General features: G+C 40.9%; 1 protein-coding gene across 3 annotated transcripts in view; it reads right to left on the bottom strand.

Moving 5' to 3' along the window:
* Positions 1-23,576, bottom strand: part of COL19A1 (collagen type XIX alpha 1 chain) — a 1,587,177-nt gene that overhangs the window by 786,784 nt on the left and 776,817 nt on the right. The window lies entirely within an intron of this gene.

The following is a 23,576-nucleotide window of genomic DNA, read 5'->3' as shown; positions in this document are numbered from 1 at the left end:
TATAAATCGTTATCTGCTGGTAAGTTCTTAGCCCCATAGCCAAAAAAACCCCAAAGTCCCGGATACCCACTTTAACTCTGAAAGTCCAATTCCCCATCACAAATTTACCTATACTTCTATATAATATTAAACTGGATAGTTTGTTAAATTATTCCTAAAATGCTTCCTTTGTCTGTACACAGTGAATCAAGTGTATTGTGCCAATTACTGCTCATGTACAGCAGTAGCATGCCCACTCCTGCATAGAGGACCACCAACCCTTCCCCTTGTGGGCAAGTCTGAGAATAAATCTAGATCCAGAGGATCCTCTATTGAGAATAAGAAATGATCACAGCTCACCTTCTCCTCTTCCCTACACCATGACATCTGTATGTGTCATATAGTATGCCTAAAACTCTCCTATAGGAGTAAATAGATCATTTTCTGAGTCTATGTCCATATGGTTGGCACAAAGCAAATCTTGGCAGTGCTCAAAGCTCAGGTCAGATACTTGTTCTTTTAATCATATACAGAAAAAACACTAAAAAATATTGGCATATAATCTTACTTATTAGAAAACAATACAGATGATCCATTCCCGTTAAAGAAAGACTAAAGGGGAAATGAATCCCACTGTTTTTACCAGAAAACTGTCATAATACACTTTAAAAGGTCTTACATTTTTTACACAATGCAGATTTACTCAACAAATGTGCAACTTTTGGCATTTTCACCCCAGTTTGGATCAGCTCTGACAAAATGTGCGGCACTGATAAGTAGGAGGGGTAGGGTGTGGCTGCGTCTTCCCATCAAATTCAGCAAAAGTGCCTACTTTTCTTATACCGGAAATGTTACAACTCACTGTAGTGTGTGTGGCTGTAAGACAACAAGCTGCAGTAGGAACCTTACCACTCCTGGTTGTCTTAGGATCAGAAAATATTGCTAAGTCTCATCCCTGAGCTAAGGTTTTGGGCTTTAGCCAGCCACCAGCAGAAGATGGATGTGTGTTTAGAAAAGTAACTTCAGTGTTCTCAGCAGGTTTTCTACAAAATTAACTGTTTTATGTTGATACGGAAAATGCTACAGGCATTATAGGGTAGCGGTATCTACTGCTTAATTTAAACATTAATTTCTAGGTTTAGTGTTCCTTTAAAGACTATTAGCCCTTACCAAGCAGACCAAATAAACTGAGAACTGAGAGTGTGGACATTTGGTCCCTGTCAATAGCTGTTAATTCTTCCATTATCAAAACATAACTGAGGTGTTTAATAATGGCCCCAAAGGATTTGTACCCATATGTTTGGATAATCTTGAAATGTATACTTCAGTAATACAATATTTACAATAGCATGCCCAATATCAACAAGAATCTCTTACTACAATACACAATGTATGGAAAGGTCAAAAGACAGTTATACATTCTTCTTCAGTTTTCTTCTATGATTATATAGCACTGATAATAAAGGTATAGTGCCTTACACTAAATATTAACAGACATATGAAAGAAGCAGATAGAAACAAAAGGAACTTTAAATGGAATCCGTCACCCCCCAACACGCGATTTAAACTACTTTTACAGTCCTTGAGGGGATCTAGACCCTATAAAACTCATACTTGCAGTATACTTTTTACTTTTTCTGCTGGACAGAAAAACGGTTTTATTTCATATGTAAATGAGGGCTAATCGGTGCACCCTTGGAATGGACAATGGACAGTTATGGGGTTGACAGACTCCCTGTAACAATGTGCTTCCAAAAAGCAAAAAAAAGAGAGGTAACAAAACAATAAGGGAAAGGTATGAAAAAAAGAAGAAAGGAAAATGAAGGTTGATATTCAGTACCATGCTTCATTCCCAAATTCCAAAAACATACTGATCAAGGAATTGAGACTGTGAGCCCCAATGGACACAGTGATGATAATGTCTGTAAAGCTCCGAGGAATATGATGGTGCTATATAGGTAAGCATAATAAAAAAATACATTTTTTTTGTCACCAACAAGAGACAATGTAAAATGGCATTTAAATAAATGAAATTATATTAAATACACGGTCTTAAACATAGAAATATTTTCTGGGAACAATTCCCATTTTTATGACAAAAACAGAAGGATGAACAGATTTTCTCAATGAACATGATACTAAAGTCTTAACCAAGTTACATTGACATATACTCTATACAAGTGTGAAACATCATGATCTACTGTAGCTTGTATTCCTCACAGCACACTGTTTATCAGCCAAACAGTTGACATCAAGATTTTGTTTTATAAGCCATATATTTAATATCAAGTTAAAACTGAAACCAGTGTCATTAAAATGTGTCCATTTGTATTTTTTCCATACCACTGGGGTATGAAGAAGTAAATCTGTATTCTCTCAACTAATATGTGCTATGTTGTTTTTCATTTTTAATCCTATAACCTACTGCAAAGGATTCCATGTCACTGACTTCAATAGATCTTACCCTAATGTTAACCTCATGTAACCAAGTTTTGTCTGTGTGCGAGGTTGCTTTTCATTCAAGAGAGTGAAGCTCACTTACAATTTTGCCTAAGAACACTGCAATAAATAAAGAATAGCATCTAAACATTCTCCAAGAGCAACTTCTCCCAATGATCCAGGAACAATTTGGCACTGAACAATGTTTTTTTCCAGCATAATAGATTACCATGTCACAAGGCAAAGCTATAACTAAGTGGCTCGGTGAACAAAACCTTGAAATGTTGAATCCATGGCCAGCAAATTCCCCAGATCTTAATTCCATTGAAAACCTGTGGTCAATCCTCAAAAAGCATGTGAACAAACAAAAACACAGCAATTGTGATAAAATTCAGGAATTGATTACGGAAGAATGGGTTGCCATCAGTCAGCATATGGACCAGAAGTTGATATCTAGCAAGACAAGGCAAATTACAGAAGTCTTGAAAAATAAGAGTCAACACTATAAATATTGAATCTTTGCTTAAACTTGATGTATTTGTCACTAAAAGTTTAAAATCTCGTGAAATAGTTGTAATTATACTCCAGTAACCACAGAAACATATGACTAAAAGATTGAAACACTAAAAACACTGAAGCAGCAAACTTTGTGAAAAGTCTCAAAAGTTTTGGCCCTGAGTGCACATTACGAGCTTCAATGAAATGAAGGGGCAGTATATAATTGCACTGTATAGCAGATAATTCTCACTAGAAGCAAGCGGAGCAGATATAAATAAAATAAAAATTTGCTAAAATACCAGACATAAATGAATGAACATCAGATAAGCAACCGAACCCCAACATAATTTTTTTTATGCTATAATTTCCTTGAATAATGAGAAAGATAATTTGCTATATTATTGCATAATAATATGTGGTATGTTTTTTGGGGGGTTTAGGGGGTGACAAATTTTTTTCCCTGGATGACATTAACCAATCATAAGAGGGTAGTGTCCAGCAGGAAAAAGAATGCTCCCAATGAAGATCAGAACAGGCTTTCCCTGTATCGAATAGTAACACCTGTAATCACACATATTTATGCTCTCCTCCCTAGGACACACATTTCAGGGAATACTGCTCAATAGCTGGCACAGATTCAGAGTGATGTATGTAATAATAAATCATATACATCACTCCAGGATAAATGTAGAGGTGTCTGAGTAGGGTTCTAATTCGTAAGCGTTGATATGAGTAAAACTCGCTACTCGAATACTCGTGTTCCTGCAGTGTGAGCTTATCTCTTTCACACCATCTTGACCACTACATCAATCCATGAAACCACAGCCTTTATCTGATGAAGGTCCATGTTGGAGCTAAACATCATAGCTGTGGTGTGGCCTGGTGTGGATTGAAATAAAAGTTAATCTTATTATCTCGCATCCTTTGGAGTGCCAAATTTTATTCATATCAGAGTGATGTATGTGTCATGCTGCAGCTCTCATCTCACAGAACTGTCAGGTCTACTCTCTTTCTCCCTTCACACTGCTAATGATGTGAGATGAAAGCTGCTGCATCTTACATAATTCTGGATCTGTGTCAGCTATCAGGTCATTATTCCCTGATGCCTGTGATAGATGCAGAGAAGATTTTGTAATGACACACAGCTCTGCTCTCTTTCCTCCTGCTTAAAATCACAAGCGATGTTGGCAGTGAAGTGAGTGACGTGGGCTGCGTGTCATTACAGGTCTTAACATATTAAACAGAAAAATCTGGTTCTAACATCATTTGGGGTTGTTTTTTTCCCTGCATGATGCTGTCTACTTATAATTGGTCAGTGTCATGCAGGGGAAAAAGTAAAATGCCTCTAGTGAAGAATCTCTGCTAACGCCCCATTGGTCATAGTGGAAATCAGCATATGAACTTTACAAGCTAATATCTCCGCAATGTAGATGAGAAATTAAAAAAAATATATATATATACAGTATATATATATATATATATATATATATATATATATATATATATATATATATATATACAGTCATATGAAAAAGTTTGGGCACCCCTATTAATCTTAAGCTTAATGTTTAATAAAAATTGGTGTTTTTGCAACAGCTATTTCAGTTTGATATATGTAATAACTGTTGGACACAGTAATGTTTCTGCCTTGAAATGAGGTTTATTGTACTAACAGAAAATGTGCACTCTGCATTCAAACAAAATTTGACAGGTGCATAAGTATGGGCACCTCACCAGAAAAGTGCCATTAATATTTAGTAGATCCTCCTTTTGCAAAAATAATAGCCTCTAGTCGCTTCTTGTAGCTTTTAATGAGTTCCTGGATCCTGGATGAAGGTATTTTTGACCATTCCTCTTTACAAAACAATTCCAGTTCAGTTAAGTTTGATGGTCGCCGAGCATGGACAGCCCTCTTCAAATGATCCCACAGATGTTCAATGATATTCAGGTCTGGGGACTGGGATGGCCATGCCAGAACATTGTAATTGTTCCTCTGCATGAATGCCTGAGTAGATTTGGAGCGGTGTTTTGGATCATTGTCTTGCTGAAAGATCCATCCCCTGCGTAACTTCAACTTTATCACTGATTCTTGAACATTATTATCAAGAATCTGCTGATACTGAGTGGAATCCATGCGTCCCTCAACTTTAACAAGATTCCCAGTTCCGGCATTGGCCACACAGCCCCAAAGCATGATGGAACCTCCACCAAATTTTACTGTGGGTAGGAAGTGTTTTTCTTGGAATGCTGTGTTTTTTTGCCACCATGCATAACGCCTTTTGTATGACCAAACAACTCAATCTTGGTTTCATCAGTCCACAGGACCTTCTTCCAAAAAGATATTGGCTTCTCCAAATGTGCTTTTGCATACCTCAGCCGACTCTGTTTGTGGCGTGCTTGCAGAAACGGCTTCTTTCGCATCACTCTCCCATACAGCTTCTCCTTGTGCAAAGTGCGTTGTATAGTTGACCGATGCGCAGTGACACCATCTGCAGCAAGTTGATGCTGCAGCTCTCTGGAGGTGGTCTGAGGATTGTCCTTGACTGATCTCACCATTCTTCTTCTCTGCCTTTATGATGTTTTTCTTGGCCTGCCACTTCTGGCCTTAACAAGAACTGTCCCTGTGTTCTTCCATTTCCTTACTATGTTCCTCACAGTGGAAACTGACAGGTTAAATCTCTGAGACAGCTTTTTGTATCCTTCCCCGGAACAACTATGTTGAATAATCTTTGTTTTCAGATCATTTGACAGTTGTTTTGAGGAGCCCATGATGCCACTCTTCAGAGGAGATTCAAACATGAGAACAACTTGCAAGTGGCCACTTTAAGTAGCTTTTCTCATGATTGCATACAACTGGCTATGAAGTTCAAATCTCAATGAGGTTACAAAACCAAAAAAAGTGCTTTAGTAAGTCAGTAAAAAGTAGGTAGGAGTATTTAAAACAAGAAAATGATAAGGGTGCCCATACTTATGCACCTGTCAAATTTTGTTTGAATGCAGATTGCACATTTTCTGTTAGTACAATAAACCTCATTTCAAGGCAGAAACATTACTGTGTCCAACAGTTATTACATATATCAAACTGAAATAGCTGTTGCAAAAACACCAATTTTTATTAAACATTAAGCTTAAGATTAATAGGGGTGCCCAAACTTTTTCATATGACTGTATATATATATATATATATATATATATATATATATATATATATATATATACAGTACAGACCAAAAGTTTGGACACACATTCTCATTTAATGATTTTTCTGTATTTTCATGACTTTGAAAATTGTACATTCACACTGAAGGCCTCAAAACTATGAATTAACACATGTGGAATTATATACTTAACAAAAAAGTGTGAAACAACTGAAAATATGTCTTATATTCTAGGTTCTTCAAAGTAGCCACCTTTTGCTTTGATGACTGCTTTGCACACTCTTGGCATTTCTTTTGATGAGCTTCAAGAAGTAGTCACTGGAAATGGTCTTCCAACAATCTTGAAGGAGTTCCCAGAGATGCTTAGCACTTGTTGGCCCTTTTGCCTTCACTCTGCGGTCCAGCTCACCCCAAACCATCTCAATTGGGTTCAGGTCTGGTGACTGTGGAGGCCAGGTCATCTGGCGTAGCAACCCATCACTCTCCTTCTTGGTCAAATAGCTCTTACACAGCCTGGTGGTGTGTTTGGGGTCATTGTCCTGTTGAAAAATAAATGATGGTCCAACTAAACGCAAACCGGATGGAATAGCATGCCGCTGCAAGATGCTGTGGTAGCCATGCTGGTTCAGTATGCCTTCAATTTTGAATAAATCCCCAACAGTGTCACCAGCAAAGCACCCCCACACCATCAAACCTCCTCCTCCATGCTTCACGGTGGGAACCAGGCATGTACAGTCCATCCGTTCACCTTTTCTGCGTCACACAAAGACACGTTGGTTGGAACCAAAGATCTCAAATTTGGACTCATCAGACTAAAGCACAGATTTTCACTGGTCTAATGTCCATTCCTTGTGTTCTTTAGCCCAAACAAGTCTCTTCTGCTTGTTGCCTGTCCTTAGCAGTGGTTTTCTAGCAGCTATTTTACCATGAAGGCCTGCTGCACAAAGTCTCCTCTTAACAGTTGTTGTAGAGATGTGTCTGCTGCTAGAACTCTGTGTGGCATTGACCTGGTCTCTAATCTGAGCTGCTGTTAACCTGCGATTTCTGAGGCTGGTGACTCGGATAAACTTATCCTCAGAAGCAGAGGTGACTCTTGGTCTTCCTTTTCTGGGGCGGTCCTCATGTGAGCCAGTTTCTTTGTAGCGCTTGATGGTTTTTGCAACTGCACTTGGGGACACATTCAAAGTTTGCCCAATTTTTCGGACTGATTGACCTTCATTTCTTAAAGTAATGATGGCCACTCGCTTTTCTTTACTTAGCTGCTTTTTTCTTGCCATAATACAAATTCTAACAGTCTATTCAGTAGGACTATCAGCTGTGTATCCACCAGACTTCTGCACAACACAATTGATGGTCCCAACCCAATTATAAGGCAAGAAATCCCACTTATTAAACCTGACAGGGCACATCTGTGAAGTGAAAACCATTTCCGGTGACTACCTCTTGAAGCTCATCAAGAGAATGGCAAGAGTGTGCAAAACAGTCATCAAAGCAAAAGGTGGCTACTTTGAAGAACCTAGAATATAAGACATATTTTCAGTTATTTCACACTTTTTTGTTAAGCATATAATTCCACATGTATTAATTCATAGTTTTGATGCCTTCAGTGTGAATGTACAATTTTCATAGTCATGAAAATACAGAAAAATCTTTAAATGAGAAGGTGTGTCCAAACTTTTGGTCTGTACTGTATATATATATATATATATATATAAATATATTATTCAGCTTTGCAGTCAATATTACATGATGTGGCCAGTTTAACAAGCTAAAATGGTCCACTTTAAGTAAATTCCACAAGATAGGTTAAACAGATACACAAAGATACAATCACATTTCTTTAAAAGAATGAAACACATCCTATGTATATTGTATCACAACCCCCTCTCTTTACAATGCATTGAAATCCATATCACATAGTGTGATGCTTATGTTAATAAAATGTCTGACAGAACATCCTAAGGGGCTATTTTCTAGAAGCCTTGATTCAGTTCCAAAATCTGTGCAGAGTACAGTACACAGATGCCAAAGCGAATTCCACTTTGCATGTCTGACAATCTCCTGCAGCATTTCTACCTGCTTCTTCATGGAGCAAGCCTTTGGCCTGTATAAATGCAATGCTGAAGACTACCTTTGATGACATTTCTTCATGTCATTCTTTTACCCAGTTGTCAAAGGTTTCTCTCTGTGAATAATGGGATTCATTGAAGCTAGGCTTGTTTGTTTTGGGCTGGCACACTAAGATTACTAAATACGAATAACCTGAGCTGGGAACCGATGCATGAATAATACAAGCTTCTTGCTGCAGAATTAGTCATCTCATAGTGAACCTGTGCACCAATAGCTCCTGAGCAATTCTTTAAAGATGCATATGTTTTCAGGAATTATTTAGAGGAACATTAAATGTGTCAGCTTTGTAATAATTCAGGGCGTAGAAGCTATAAAGCAATACTCTGTTATGTATGAGAAGCATAAAAACACATATTATTCAGTAATTGTATGATAACTTTCTTTTCCAAGGATGAGAGATTGGTGTTAACAGATGGGGCTAATTTCATTGGCTGACAAATCATTATACAATTTTGATATATTGCCAAATATCAAGGCCGACTTGGCAGATATGAAAAGCTTTTTTTTGCCATTGGCAATAGATATTAGCATACTAAAATCCTAATATAAGATTTCAGGTATAATATTCAATTTATGACCTCCAGACAGATAATAAACCACTGGGATTTTATAAGATTTGCTTCATTGTCTCATAATGAGAACATTGATGCTTTGCATTTACTGACATTATTAATTCATATCATAATAGACCATTGATGAAACTGTGCATGCATGACCACTGGTTGAATTGGTGTGGCTGCAAAGTGTGAGCTCAGCTTCAGGTTTATTGTTTGTCTGTGGACCATTTTCTTGAAAAGCCCATAGATAAACTAATAATAAAATTATTTCTTCAAACACTTTTCATTGAGAAGAAAATGACTGAGATGCAAAGGATTAGTTCACACTGGAGAGACAAAAGCAACACTGTCAGATGTTACATTTTAAAAAATTACATTTACACTTTGTGGAGGTGAACCACATGAGTTTAAGAATCTGCTGTTTCTTTTCAATCTTGGTATCACCTATCTGATTTTCTGTGATTTTTCTCCATTGATTTTTTATGGGAAAATGAAATGAAATCCATGAGAACTGCATTAAAAGACAGATTTGTCTTTTTAATACATGGTAGCATTGTAAGATTTTTTTTCTTTTTTAATACACTGATCCAAGAGCTATTTCTAAAAGAATATCAATGCTCCCCAAGAGTACCATGTGTTTCCGTAGAAAGCTGAAAAAAAAAGGAGTACAGGATGGGTCCAAAGCATCTTAGAAGGATTGTTCACTACTAGTGATGAGCGAGCACTAAAATGCTTGGGTACTTGTTGTTCGAGTAGAGCAAATTGGAATGCTTGAGTGCTCGATCCAAGCAACGAGCCCAATGTAAGTCTATGGGAAACTCAAGCATTTTTCCGGCGGCTCCCCCCAAATGTCTGCAGAGGGCCTAAAAACTGCCGAAAACGATGGGAACAGTGCTCAAATGACATGGAAACAGCATGGGGAAGACCTCTGGAAGCATATCAGACTATCAGTTTACTGCTGCGCACAATGTTGTGAGAGTATTACGCCACTTTTATGGACTAACAATAAAACATACAAAAACGAAACCAAAATGGATTTTTCTGGGAAAAATATTAAGGAACATCCTTTCCAGGGTAATGACTTGTATATAAGGCAAAATAAATAACCACAGCCATGTTGTGTGTGAGACATGATCAGACACATCGTGTTTCATTTATGAAGGAGGGACTCTGAAAGTCACAAAGCCTATTTTTATAGGTCCATAAGGCGCCCTTACTATTCTTAAAGGGCCAGCAGTTGGCCCTCACTATTGTTAGAAAGCCATCAGCCGGCTATGCTTTGTTGTTCCCATTATTAAAGAGTGGGTCTCCTATACTGTTATTGAGTATGCAGTGACTGCAAGGGCTGTCAAAAATTTGGATGCACCCCAATACCCCTTTGAAGAGACAAAGAGGAGGGTCTCATTAAAAAAAAAATGTTCCCATTATAAAGGAGTGGGTCTCCTATAGTGGTAATGCCCATGCAGTTACTGCAAGGGCTGCCTAAGTTTGTGAAATACCCCAATACCAATTTGAAGAAACAAAGTAATGACCTGTTCCCAATAGAAAGGGGCGGTTCTGCTATACAGTTATTGCATACGCAGTGAGTACAACGGCTGCCTAAATTTGGGAAAAACCCCATTACCAATTTAAAGACGCATAGCGGTGGGCCTCAGTAACAACATGTTTCCATTATAAAGGAGCGGTTCTGCTATACCAGGTGGTAAGGCAACCGTGGACCTCCTCTCTTGTCATTTTTGGTGGCCGGGGTTGCATCGGGATGTGATTGAACACGTATCTGCTTGTAAAATCCATGGACACAGAGGAATCATGGAGGATGTTGGTACAGTCGGCAAGGTACTCCTTCAGCATCTTCCCAAACTTTTCCCTCCTTGTAAGACTACCCCATGCATCAGGGCTTGTGCGATGGTAAGGTCTGAGAAAACTGTCCCAGAGCTTTGACAGTGTTCCCCTGCCTCTGCTGGATTGGATTTGTGTCTCTCTCGCTTGTGTTCTGCTGCCAGAATTTTCAGATGGGAATTTTTTTAATAATTTCGCAACAAGGGCATTCTGGTACTGCCCCATTTTAGTAGACCTGTCCGCCACGGGAATAACAGATAACCAACCAGTAATGACTGTCACACAAAATTTGGAAAACGCGAGGGTCTCGGGAAAGGCAGCGTAACATAAACTCAGCCATGTGTGCCAGACTGCATAGAGGCAAGACTTCCGTGTCCTCACCAAGACGACGACTGACCATGCTCTCCTCCTCATTCTCCTCCTTTTCCTCCTACTCCTCCCTGTCCTCAGGCCATTCACGCTGAACAGACGGTATGACAGTTGTGCAGGTAGTTCCAACTATAGCGCAGGAAACTACCTCCTGTGCTTCCTCCTCCTCCTCTTCCTCATTGTCACCCAATCCACGTTGGGAAGAGATGAGGCTGGGCTATATAGAATCACCCTGTATGGTTCCTTACTCCATCTCCTTGTGCTCCGCCTGCAAAGCCTCCTCTTTAATAGTGAGCAGCGAGCGAGCATTTCAGAAGACAGAGAAGCGGGATGGTGATGCTAATTATGGCGTCATCACCGCTCACCATCTTGGTGAAGTCCTCAAAGTTTTGGAGAGGGCACAGATGTCTAACATCCATGCCCACTCCTGAGGTCTTATGTGTGGAGTCTGACCTGAACACCAATGGCCGTGTTCATGCTGCTAATCAATAACTGCCCTCTGCTGCTCACAAATCCTTCCCAACATCAGCAACGTTGAGTTCCAAAGTGTGAGGACATCGCACACCAGTCGGTGAGCTGGAAACTGCAAACACTGCTAAAGCATGGCAAGAGCGGTGGAAGCTGTAGCTGACTTTCTAAAATGGGCATACACGTGGCGTACTTTGACAAGCAGATCCGGCAGATCAGGGTAGGTTTTGAGAAACCGCTGAACCACGAGATTAAGTACATGGGCCAAGTATGGTACGTGTGTGAGCTCGCCTCGCATCAGAGCTGCCACCAGGTTCCAGCCATTGTCACACATGGCCATGCCTAGTTGAAGCTTCAGCGGTGTCAGCCACAGATCTGCCTGCTCTTTCAGAGCTGTCCACAACTCTTCAGCTGTGTGCGGCTTGTCATCTAAGCATATTAGCTTCAGCACAGCCTGTTGCCGCTTGGCCGAGGCAGTGCTGCAGTGCTTCTAGCTTGTGACTGATGTGGTCATTTCGGACATGGAGGCTGAAGAGGAGGAGGAGGATGAGGAGGTGCAGGAGCTATAGAACGTGGGGGAAACTCTGATTGACCCAGGGCCCGCAATCCTCGGCGTCGGGAGGACGTGTTCTGTCCCAAGACCCGACTGTGTCCCAGCTTCCACTATATTAACCCAGTGTTCCATCAGCAAAATGTAAAGTCCCTGCCAACAAGCACGTGTCTGTGGTTAGGTGGACCTTCCCAGTAACTGGGTTGTTGAGGGCCCAGCTAATGTTCATGGGCACGTGCTTATGTAATGCAGGGACGGCACACAGGGAAAAATAGTGGCGGCTGGGGACTGAGTACCAAGGAACAGCTACCGCCATCAGGTTGTGGAAAGCTTCCATCTCCATGAGCCTAAAATGCAACACTTCGAGAGCAGGCCTTTGCAAAATGTGTGAGTTTAGAAGTGTGGCCTGTGGGGCGTTGGCTGCGAATTTGCGCTTACGTTCCAAGGACTGGGGTAGGAACAACTGAGCGCTGTGCTGGGACAAGGACATGGACGTGGTTGCTGATGGTGCTAGTTGAGAGTGTGCAATGACAGGTGCAGGGCGGGAGACATATTTGCATGCGCCATGGACATGCTCTGCATGTCACCTTGCTAGGTTGGGTCAGTGACTTCATCGTCCATCACCTCATCTTCCACTTCCGCACCCTGGTCCTCCTCTTGACTTTCTGGCAATTTTGTCTTATCATCATCCACCTCTTGAAGTAATTGTACTTTCCCACCATTGCCTTCGTTTGACCATGGCTGCTCAAATATTTGGGCATCACTACACGCATTCCCCTCTTGCCCCACCTAAAGCTGGCAGGACGAGAGGCATGAATCTATAAATGGAAAAGTGAACAGCTCTTTGGAGTGTCCAAATGTGAGATCAGTCATCTCCGGGCACTCGGCATGGTGGGAGGAAGGAGGATCAGCGTGAAGAATATGTGGTCCAGACTCACGGATACTGAGACTTGACTGTGTGGAAGACAGGGTGATAATGGTAGTGGCAAAGTGACTGAAAGCATTATCTGCTATCCAACCAACAACCTTTCGACACTGCTCTGGGTTCAATAGTGGTGTGCCGTGGTTCCCTAGCAATTCGGACAGGAAAGTCGAGCGACAACATGTGGGTGTTTGTTGTGACAAAATTTCAGCTTGTCCACAGCCTCAGCCTCTGCCTCTGAATGCACCATCACCATCATGTCCACTTCCCCGTCCCTTGCCATGCACCTTGCCCATTTTAAATGGAGGATAATATTTTCCACGTTCATTACAAATGGCTGGATTTGTACCAGTTATATGTGATGTCTGACAGACACCCACGGTTTTAAATAGTGGCCCTGTAGTTTACTATTCTTCACAGCGACCACGTGTGAATAGCTTCACTAACACCCTGTTACAAACTCTAAATGGAGGATAATATTTTCCACGTTCACTACAAATTTCTGGATTTTTATTGCTGTAATATGGGATCACGTCTGATGATGGAAAATATCTGGCTGTATTCTGCAGTGCTAACAATCAAATGGAGCAGTAAAATGGTGTACTCTGAATTGCTTTTTAAGCAAATAATCAGGATTAAGATTAAAAAAAATTAGCCCTGGCCCCTGATATCTGTGGCTATGTCTACGGATATCTGTAACAGCAGCAGCAGCAGACAAAGCGTGTAATAGACCCTCTTGTGCTGTATACACTGCCATAAAGCCTGCCTGCCTGCCTACCTCCTGCTATCACCTTCACCATTGAATATATGCAGCTGAATTAGTCTTCAGAAGGACTTACTTCAGATGGATATATACATATGCTGTTTATCAGTTAGTATAGGTATTCCACAAGCAAATCTCTCCGTCACTCAGCAGCAGCTCTACCTACTCTGCCTGTTTCCGGGTTAGACTCTGACGAGCTTAGGGGCACCACGGTCTTATATAGACCTGATGACGCTATGCGGTCAGCCAATCACTGTAATGCCACAACCAACATGGCTACGACATTACAGTGCAAAGCAAGCAATCCCTGCATGTTCATTGGCTCTCTAAAGAGTGCCAAACATGCAGGGCAGGGACCCGAGCTCCCGCCCGAGCAACCCGGAAATATTCGCCGAGTGCTGAGCATGTCAAGCACAGTGATGCTCGGGAAAGTACCGAGTAGTGACGAGCAGGCTCGCTCGGGAAAGTACCGAGTAGTGACGAGCAGGCTCGCTCGTCACTGTTCACTACCCTTTCTCAATTGCTTAAGAGCCCCACAAAAACTAAAAAGACAACCTATACTTACCTCCCGGACTGGCGCCGCTTTTGATATGTCGGCACTGTAGTTCCCAATGGTAACTGTAATGTCCCTGGTGGCGTGCTTGCATGGCTTACCATCTCCCACCATGCAAGACCGCAATCTTACCTATCAGGCCAGGCTGCACACTTTGCTCCAGTACCTGCTGTTTGTATGTCTCTTGTCTGCTGCTTAGGGCGGCGGCGCTGTTGCTTCCTGATTCTTAAAGCTACAGTATGCGCAGTCCTAATGCGTCCCCAGCCTATTGCTTTGAGTCACTGGATACTTAAACCCCCTCCACCCAGTAGGAGGTGCCTGAGCAACACTTTCTTACAGTGTGTTCTGTGCAACTGTGAGTTGCCAGGTCCTGTCCTGAATCTTGTCTGTTTCCGCCTCCCTGGGGGCTGAGTTCCCAGGCTCGTTCCTGTATCTTGTTCCTGGTTCAGTCCCTGTCTGAACAGTGCCCTAGCTCATTTCCTGTTTGTCTCTATGTCCAAACCTTCCCTTTTCCTGCAGTGTCTGAACCTGCACCTAACTCCAACACGTTGTCTCTGTACTTCTGTTTGTGTACACTCGCTACTTCATTGTAAGTACCTTGTGTTTATCTGGTTCTGCTTGTTCACCGCATCTGAGGTTTTGCTTTGCTCTGCTTGTTCACCGCACCTGCGGTTTTTCTCTGCTCTGCTTGTTCACCGCACCTGCGGTTTTGCTCTGCTCTGCTTGTTCACCGCACCTGCGGTTTTGCTCTGCTCTGCTTGTTCACCGCACCTGGGGTTTTGCTCTGCTCTGCTTGTTCACCGCACCTGGGGTTTTGCTCTGCTCTGCTTGTTTACCACACCTGCGGGTTTTGCTCTGCTCTGCTTGTCTACCGCATTTGCGGGTTTTGCTTTGCTCAGTTTGTCTACCGCATCTGCGGGTTTTGCTCTGCTCTGCTTGTCTACCACATCTGCGGGTTTTGCTCTGCTCTGCTTCTCTACCGCATCTGGGGGTTTTGCTCTGCTCTGCTTGTCTACCGCATCTGCGGGTTTTGCTCTGCTCTGCTTATCTATCGCATCTGCGGGTTTTGCTCTGCTCTGCTTGTCTACCGCATCAGCGGGTTTTGCTCTGCTCTGCTTGTCTACCGCATCTGCGGGTTTTGCTCTGCTCTGCTTGTCTACCGCATCTGCGGGTTTTGCTCTGCTCTGCTTGTCTACCGCATCTGCGGTTTTGCTCTTCTCTGCCTGTTTACCGCACCTGCGTGTTTTGCTCTGCTCTGCTTGTCTAGCGCATCTGCGGGTTTTGCTCTGCTCTGCTTGTCTACCGCATCTGCGGGTTTGCTTTGCTCTGCTTGTCTACCGCATCTGCGGGTTTTGCTCTGTTCAGCTTGTCTACCGCACCTGCGGTTCAGTTTCTGTGTTCCAGTCTGTACTGGTCCCTATTTTGACTGCGTTCCTACCTGCCAGTACCCGCCAGTCTGCATGCCAGCCGTGCCTGCCAGTGCCCACCTGTCTGCATGCTAGCCGTGCCTGCCAGTGCCCACCTGTCTGCATACCAGCCATGCCTGCCAATACGCACCTGTCTGCATAATAGCCGTGCCTGCCAGTATCCCCCTGTCTGTATGCCAGCCTATCCTGCCTGTTCCTGCATTCCCCAGTGTGGGTCAACAGCTGTGGCCGGGGTCTGACCTGGAGTGGCACCTGGTCCCTCTACTCGGTTCCTCCCTGGTTCACGAAGTTGACTGAGCCGCCGTGTGACCTTGGTCAGACTGAGTTGATACTTAGTTACGCCCCTCCAGGCACTCCTCGGTTCATGGTACAGTGGGATCACTAATCATGCTCACGCCAGTCAGTCCGGGCGTGTGCGTAGCAGTAACGTGACATTATTATGTCCTGTGATTGCTGGAGCCAATCACCAGCCAATGATTAGCTGCATGCTTTACTATACCATCAGAGTGGATGTCCTTTTTGGGAGGCTCAGTATATATTTTTTATCTTATATGGGAACATTTAAGAAGGGATTGTGCAGTAGTGGACTATGCATATGTAATATAGCTTTTTGCATGCGACCTGATGCAGAAGCATTATGTCTAGAAAATCATTTTTCATATTAGTCCCTACTAGTTATATTACACATATCTCGAATTTTCCCTGGATAAATTTGCAGTTTAACATTCACTGACACTATTTTGGCAGGTTTCCTGACTAAATTGACTCCTAGTGCGAAAAACTCTTGTTTTATTTTATTTATATGTAACTTGTATTTTGTATTTACTGCACATATGAAAAACCCAAGACGGTCCTAAGAATTGAGCATATAAAATCCTGCTGCCCAGGTTGAAAAGAGACTTGTTAGTGGGATTTGCCCCTAAAATGTATTACCAATGCTGCGTCAGTATCCTTGTACCATTACTATTCATCCCTTTAAATGGAATCTGTCACCACATTTGACCTATCTAAACTATTAATATGAGCATACAGGTTATAGATTGCTGAAAAAAGTCCTATCTGTATGCCTCATGTCAGATGTCTTGTTGTTGATAAATCATCTTTTATCACTTTATATAAATGATCTCTACCAGGCTAGGGGGGAGGATGATGCCTGGAAGATAACTCTGCCTCCAGAGATTATTTTACATGAAGGGGAATTATCAGTGTAATGGCCACTCTCTGCTCTCCTGATCTCACTGCAGAGCTGTGTGTGATTATAACTGACACATCTGCAGGTTTCTCTCAGTTCCAGCTTCCATTTCACAAGCAGAATGGGTTGTAATATTGTTGCAATACCGAAGAGCAGAGAGAGTTGCAAAAAATTGGTTTGCAAGAAGACACATTTAATTTCTCCCGTTCTGTGTTAGTTACATGTCTCACACTGGTAATGCCCCCTTCTATTTAAAATAAGCTCTGGAGAAGAAGTTATCTTCCAGGCAAGGTCCTCTCCATATCCTGGAAAAGGTCATTTACATAAAGAGATAAAACATGATTTCTCAACAACAAGACATCTGATATGAGCCATATAGGTATGATTCTTTTCAGCATTCTATAACCTGTATGTCCATATTAATAGTTTAGATAGGTCAAATGTGGTGACAGATTCCCTTTAAAGGGAATCTGTCAGTAGGATCAACCATCATAAACTGTCTATATGGGCATGCATGTCATAGGAAGGTGAATAAAATGATACCTTGATATCTGCGATCCGATGTCTTATTCCTGATAAATCCACATTTTTCTTATATGTAAATGATGTCTTCCAGGCTATGGGGAGGACGCTGCTTGGAAGATTACTCTGTCTCCAGAGCTTATTTTAAATACAAGGAAAGTTACCAGTGTGAGACAAGTAACTAACACAGAACAGGAGAAATTAAATTTGTCTTCATGCAAACACAAGCAACTAGCTGTCACTATCAGTGGTCGTAATCATGGATACCTAAGGTCCTGCAATGCCTGCACATGAGGAAAGAGACATAGCAAATCAGAAAACCTATACTACATTTCTAATTGGAGGTATTTGCTAATATTATTATTATTACACCTACTACATATTGGGATATGATCTTGGAGATGGGAATACCCCTTTAACTCCTCTGCCCATCTATTGAAATCTCACATTCTTGGATGTCAAGCACACCATTGTGGGTGTGATAATGGTGAATTCGACTTGACTGTTCCAGGATGAGTGGTCAGCTCTGTGACTAGTCATGATCATTTAAATATGGCATGCGGTGATATTAAACTTATTTTTTTTTACTAATTTCTGTAAAAATTGGTCCCTATACCAAGAGGTTTGACTGGACCATTAAGAGGAATTGGTAATACAATATAAAGGTAAATCCTGCTCACAGGTTCCCTTTAAAATTTGTAATACACATAGTGGGGGAATTCGTCAATCATTTAACAGTTTTCTGGAGTAGGAAAGATCTACAGTTTTTTTGTATGTGTTTTTATGCTGGCACTGTCACTTGTCAAAAATGTGATTCAATTTAGGACTGATGATTATAACAAGAAGGATTTTTTTGGGTGCTGTCATATAGGATATTTGAAAGTCCACAGTATATTAAAATTAATATTACAACTACTGTAAAATTCATTTCCACGATGACCAGACCTTTTATTCAAGGTAATACGAATCAGATGGCTATTGTGAACTAAGTAATCACCTGATTGCCAGAGCAGTGAATTTGATGTATCAATTGCAAAATTCTTTAATAAAACGCACAGTTAAAAGGACTAAAAACACATTACAAAAACATATAAAATATACTGTAGATTCTTTAGCAAACATATGACATTTTATGTGATGTATATTAACTGATGTGGAAAGGGCCAACAGTAGTCTTTTATATTAGTATCTCTAGAAGGACCCTTTACAGTGAAAACACCTGAGTAGAATTGTTCAATGAATGGCTCATTTTAGTGTGAAAAGAAGCCAAACATCTGATTTTAGCAAAAGTGTTTACTCAAATGTGGTTAGTATTGCCTATATTGACAGAGTATGGTCTAATATATTGGACTAATATTAACCCTTATGAGTTGAGGTAATATGCAAATGTCAATGCATATGTGTGTTAAATTAATCTATATTTGTGATGTGTTTTCTGCTATTTTTTAGTCATTTAAACTTTCTAATTTATTAAGAATTGTCATTCATATGTCAGATGCGCAGCACTGGTGATTAGATGATCACTTAGGTCATCGTCATCAGTACGCACCTATATGGTCATAAGATAGACGATTTGTAAGTACCTGGAGAAGAGGTCAGATCAACCTTAAAACATGCAATACAGTTGTATAATAATTATTATAATATTTTCTGGCAGTTTTAATATATACTGGTATGGGGCAGTGCCCAATAGATCCTGCTTGTTGGCGCTTTGCTTGGAAGCTTATGAAAGCTTAGCTTCATAGCTTGGGTCAGGTTAGCATATTTTATTATTTACCCGATCATTTGAAAATATGAATGCACTGCACCATGGAATGATTCTTGTATGTAGATTCACTTGTCAATAGTGGGCAAGGCTTAACGAGAGGTGTTTACGAGAAATTGGTGTAAATTACAGCAGACATCTTCTCCAGCTCACAGGTGGCATAGTTTTTTTTTTTAGGGACATGGACAACTCAAAGATGTTTCAAATTCATTAAGAGACATGCACATTTTAATCAATGTGATGCTTCTTACTCCAACAAACTTTCATTCAAAACTGGCATAAGAAATGTCAGTCTTGATGAAGCGGCTCTGTGATGTTAAAATTCTCTGCAGTTAGCTGACAGAATTTGTACAAATTTGTACTATGGATTCATCTGTAAACCTGCAATTTTCCTCCTTACTTATTAAAAAAAAACACTTTTTCTCATAATATGGCATACAGAGGTCAAACATATGAACCACTGTTAAGGACCCCATCTTTGAGCTAGAACAGATAGCAGCTTGTATAAAATGACACTGCCAGCAAATTGATCTCAATGGAAACTATTTAAAGGGATTCCGTCAGCCGGTTTTGGATACCTCATCTGAGAGCAGCGTAATGTAGGCAAAGAGAAGCTGATTCCTACGATGCATCACTTAGATTGCTGCGTGCAGCAGTTGTGACACAATCAGAGCTTTTAGATTTAGAATAAAGCAGAGCTGAGAAAGCTAACCCTGCCCACACCAGGCTTGGTATGTACAATGTCCATAGACAGTGAGCTGCTTATCACAGGGGGAGGGGGCATTGCCGGACTAATGTAGTCTAGTAATGTTAATCTCTTTGTGATAAATCCTTTACAATTGGTAAACAACAGCAGGCACTTTGAGAATTGACATATCTCTGAATTCTGTGTATCAGCCTCTATCTCCTGCAGTCTTCAGATTACATAGTAAAAACCTGCTGATAGATTCCTTTTAATACTTAATTTACGCTTTAGCGGCCACTGCAGGGGGGACATATTTCACTGACTTTGCCATGCAGCACATCTTCTGGAATGAAAAAGGTTCAATTGACTAAAGGCAAAGAATTTGTACAGTATACACATTAAGAAATACATACTCTGATAATAATAATATTGGTACATGATTTCCTATGATAGTCACATTTCATAATTCCATACATTTCTGTGCATGAAATAAACTATTAGATTGCATTAGAAAAGGCTGCGTAATGTCTGCCTTTGTGGAAAAAGAAGTACATTTGGGAATTAGCTCAATTCTTAACCATCAATTCTTTGCCATTCCCATAGCATAAGCAGTTTTGAGATCACAATGGAAACTGGGCTGAAAATCTTACACATGAAACCAGCCACATTGGCAGATAAAAACCATGTAGTGGCCCAGCACATAAAGAATATGACCTACATTCATATTTTATTGATTAGGAAATTCTCTGGCTGCACTTAGCATTAGATATACAATTCACTTATAGAAAGACAGATAAATGTGGGCATAAAAGAGACACACACACTCACTCGCTACTTAAACATTGGTTAAATACTATCTAAAATATAGTACACTGATAGACAGGTTTTAACCTTTTTTTTACATTAAAGCGCAACTAAAGCTAGCCACAGCTAAGTGTTTGGCAGTTGACTTCCTCAAGTTCAGCAGGGCCTGCAGACATTAACATGACAATAGGGCACCTCAACTATATGTGGGTGCAGGGAACCCAAATACCATAATGGAACAGGCAGGCACTGGTTTTCAGTCTTAATTTACACCTGCTGTCTACAAGACAGCAACAGAGACCAGCACAGTGTAGAAAAATCCTGCTTAAGAGGATTTTCATCTGAGTCACTTGATGTGAGCAAAGGTATAGGTAAGTTTTACATTTTATTATCTTTTAAAACACAAAAGGGGACACTATTATTGCGTGGAGCAGCACAAACAGAAAACTTCCCTTTTGTGGGGGCAATAATACAGTTAGACACAAAGAAGTTATCATTACTCCAAAGAGGAACTATTAGTTTGTAGGGGCACAAAGGGAGCATTTTTACTTTGGGGAGACCAATACATGACTTTATAACTTGAGGGCACAAATTGAATATTATTACTTAGGGGGTAAAGATTGGGAACTATTATTTTGTTAAGGTACATAGGGGGCACTGTTAGCTTGTGGTTGGCAAAAAAGGGTATTACTATTTTTAGGAGCACAACAATAAAATATTAATAGGGGAATATTAGGGAAATATTTATTGTGGGGCACAAAAGGAAAAATATTTCAGTGTGGGAACATTATTGCTTTGTAGCATACAAATGGGGTAGTAGTACTATGTGGGGTACAAAGGGGAAACTTCTACTACGTTGGGGCACTGAAAGGTAAATTGGGGCAGCAGCAGGATGGGCAATTTGAATGCAAAGATGAGTCATGACTGGGAGAAAATGTCATGGTGTTGATGGCTACAATCAGAGAGGATGGCACTGGATTTATCTACCGGTTTCATTTTTCACTCTGTAGAACTGGTATATTTGCATTATTTAGTGATTGCATTTCCCAGAGGTATGCTAACATACTTAATGCACACCTGTCAGCAGGATTGTGCTCAGTAAACTATATACACTGTCAGGTGGGCGCCATTACATTGATTAATATGATACCTTGGTTGATGAAATCCGTCCTGTGGTTCTTGTGTAATCTTTACTTTCAGTTTGGAGATAATCATATGCTCGTGCTCCGAGCAGCCTGTGGGGGCGCTCTATCTGGTGCTCTGCTTACATATTCATCGGTATGCTCTTATGACAGCTCACTGATCGTTCACTGACCTGCCTCCTATTTTAGCTAGCCCCGCACTACTAGATGCATTGTGTAAAATAGGAGGCAGATCAGTGAAGGATCAGTGAGCTGTCATAAGAGCATATAGATGAATATGTAAGCAGAGCACCAGATAGAGCACCCCCCCACAGGTCACCCCGCAGCACGAGCATATCATTATCTCCAAACTAAAAGTAAAGATTACACAGGAACCACAGGATGCATTTCATCAACGAAGCTATCATTGTAATCAGTGTAATGTCACCCATCTGTATGTGGTTTACTGAGCACAATCCTGCTGACAGGTGCGCATTAAAGCTGAGGCACTGTATGTAAGCCTGCCATTTTATATGAAATGCTGATATTTTAATATTGCTTAATTTTTCAGGAGGAGCAAAACAAGTTCTTGTGTTGTTGAAACTTTCAGCATCATACCTGGAAATTACTTATTCGACTACTAAAATAATCTTGGAAATACACTACACCCACTCTGTGTGTATAAAAATGTGAAGATTTATATTACTATAAAGGAATCTAAAATCTGGTAATAAACCTGTGGCAAGATATGGAATCAGTTTGTTTAAACAATCTATAACATTTGCTTTTATATGAAGGAAGAAAATTGAAATTGTTGCAGTAATATTGTGCTTCACAGCTAATAACAGTGTTATATCTGGATGTGGATTGGTACAATACCCTGTGTTTGATTGTAAGGTGTTGATTAGATAGCCTCTGCATTCTGTGTATTAGCCGTCTGCCTTTGCTTGTCTTCACAGGATACTTGTTGGGACAAGCTATTACTGTGCTAAGCAAAGCCTTAAAGTGTCTGTATTTAAAGACTCTGGTGCTGCAGAGGGGAGATAATTACACAGACGTTGGAGTTGCTAGACAACCAAGACACTAGGCACTGGTGTGTGCATCCCCCTGGCAAGTCTTCAGTTGGTACCCAGTTAACACTTTTCATGCAGCCCAACCTTTTGCTGGGAAAGCAGCCAACAGGACATAACACAATTATAGAATATGTGCCAGCAAGATGGAGAAATGAAAATTTTGCAGTTGTTTATGAAGTAAAACAACCCACTTTAATTTCTGCTTGTGTGGCTATAAATGTTTAAGACAGCTTGGTTTTATTACAGTATAAAACACCGCAAGGATTATGGGACATGGATACATTTATAATAGCTTCCATTTAAGAATTGCTTTGCAATACAGAAGCCCTTTTGATGTGACTTCCATAAACTAAAGATGATGTAAACGATAAAATATCATAAATACAAGGTTTCTTTTTATTAACATACAAGCTTCACAAGGAAACTAGTCTGCTACGTCATTCTAAACAATTCTACTAAGGTTGGAGTCACACAAGCGTATAAAAAATCAGTCCGATTTTCATCCAGAAAAGTGGGACCATTTTTTTCTCACTTGTCATCTGTGTGTGATGCGCCCCCTGGGCCGTGGGGATACCCGGAGCTGGGCCTGTAGATGCTGGGGGTTGTAGTCACCGTGGCGGCGACCCGGTCCGTGACACAGGGCGGTCAAACCAGGGTAGTCTATGTGTCTCTGTTATATATAGTCCGACTACGCCACCTGTGGGATGCGGTTATTGGGAACTGCCGCTGCGGAGCAGTCCACTGAAGCTGATGGTGTGTGCA

Source organism: Phyllobates terribilis, unplaced genomic scaffold, assembly GCF_046119375.1.
Source record: "Phyllobates terribilis strain yellow unplaced genomic scaffold, ASM4611937v1 Scaffold_3__8_contigs__length_932513732, whole genome shotgun sequence".
NCBI lineage: Eukaryota > Metazoa > Chordata > Amphibia > Anura > Dendrobatidae > Phyllobates > Phyllobates terribilis.
The sequence above is the reverse complement of the archived record's forward strand: the minus strand, read 5'-3'. Positions and strand labels throughout refer to the sequence as shown.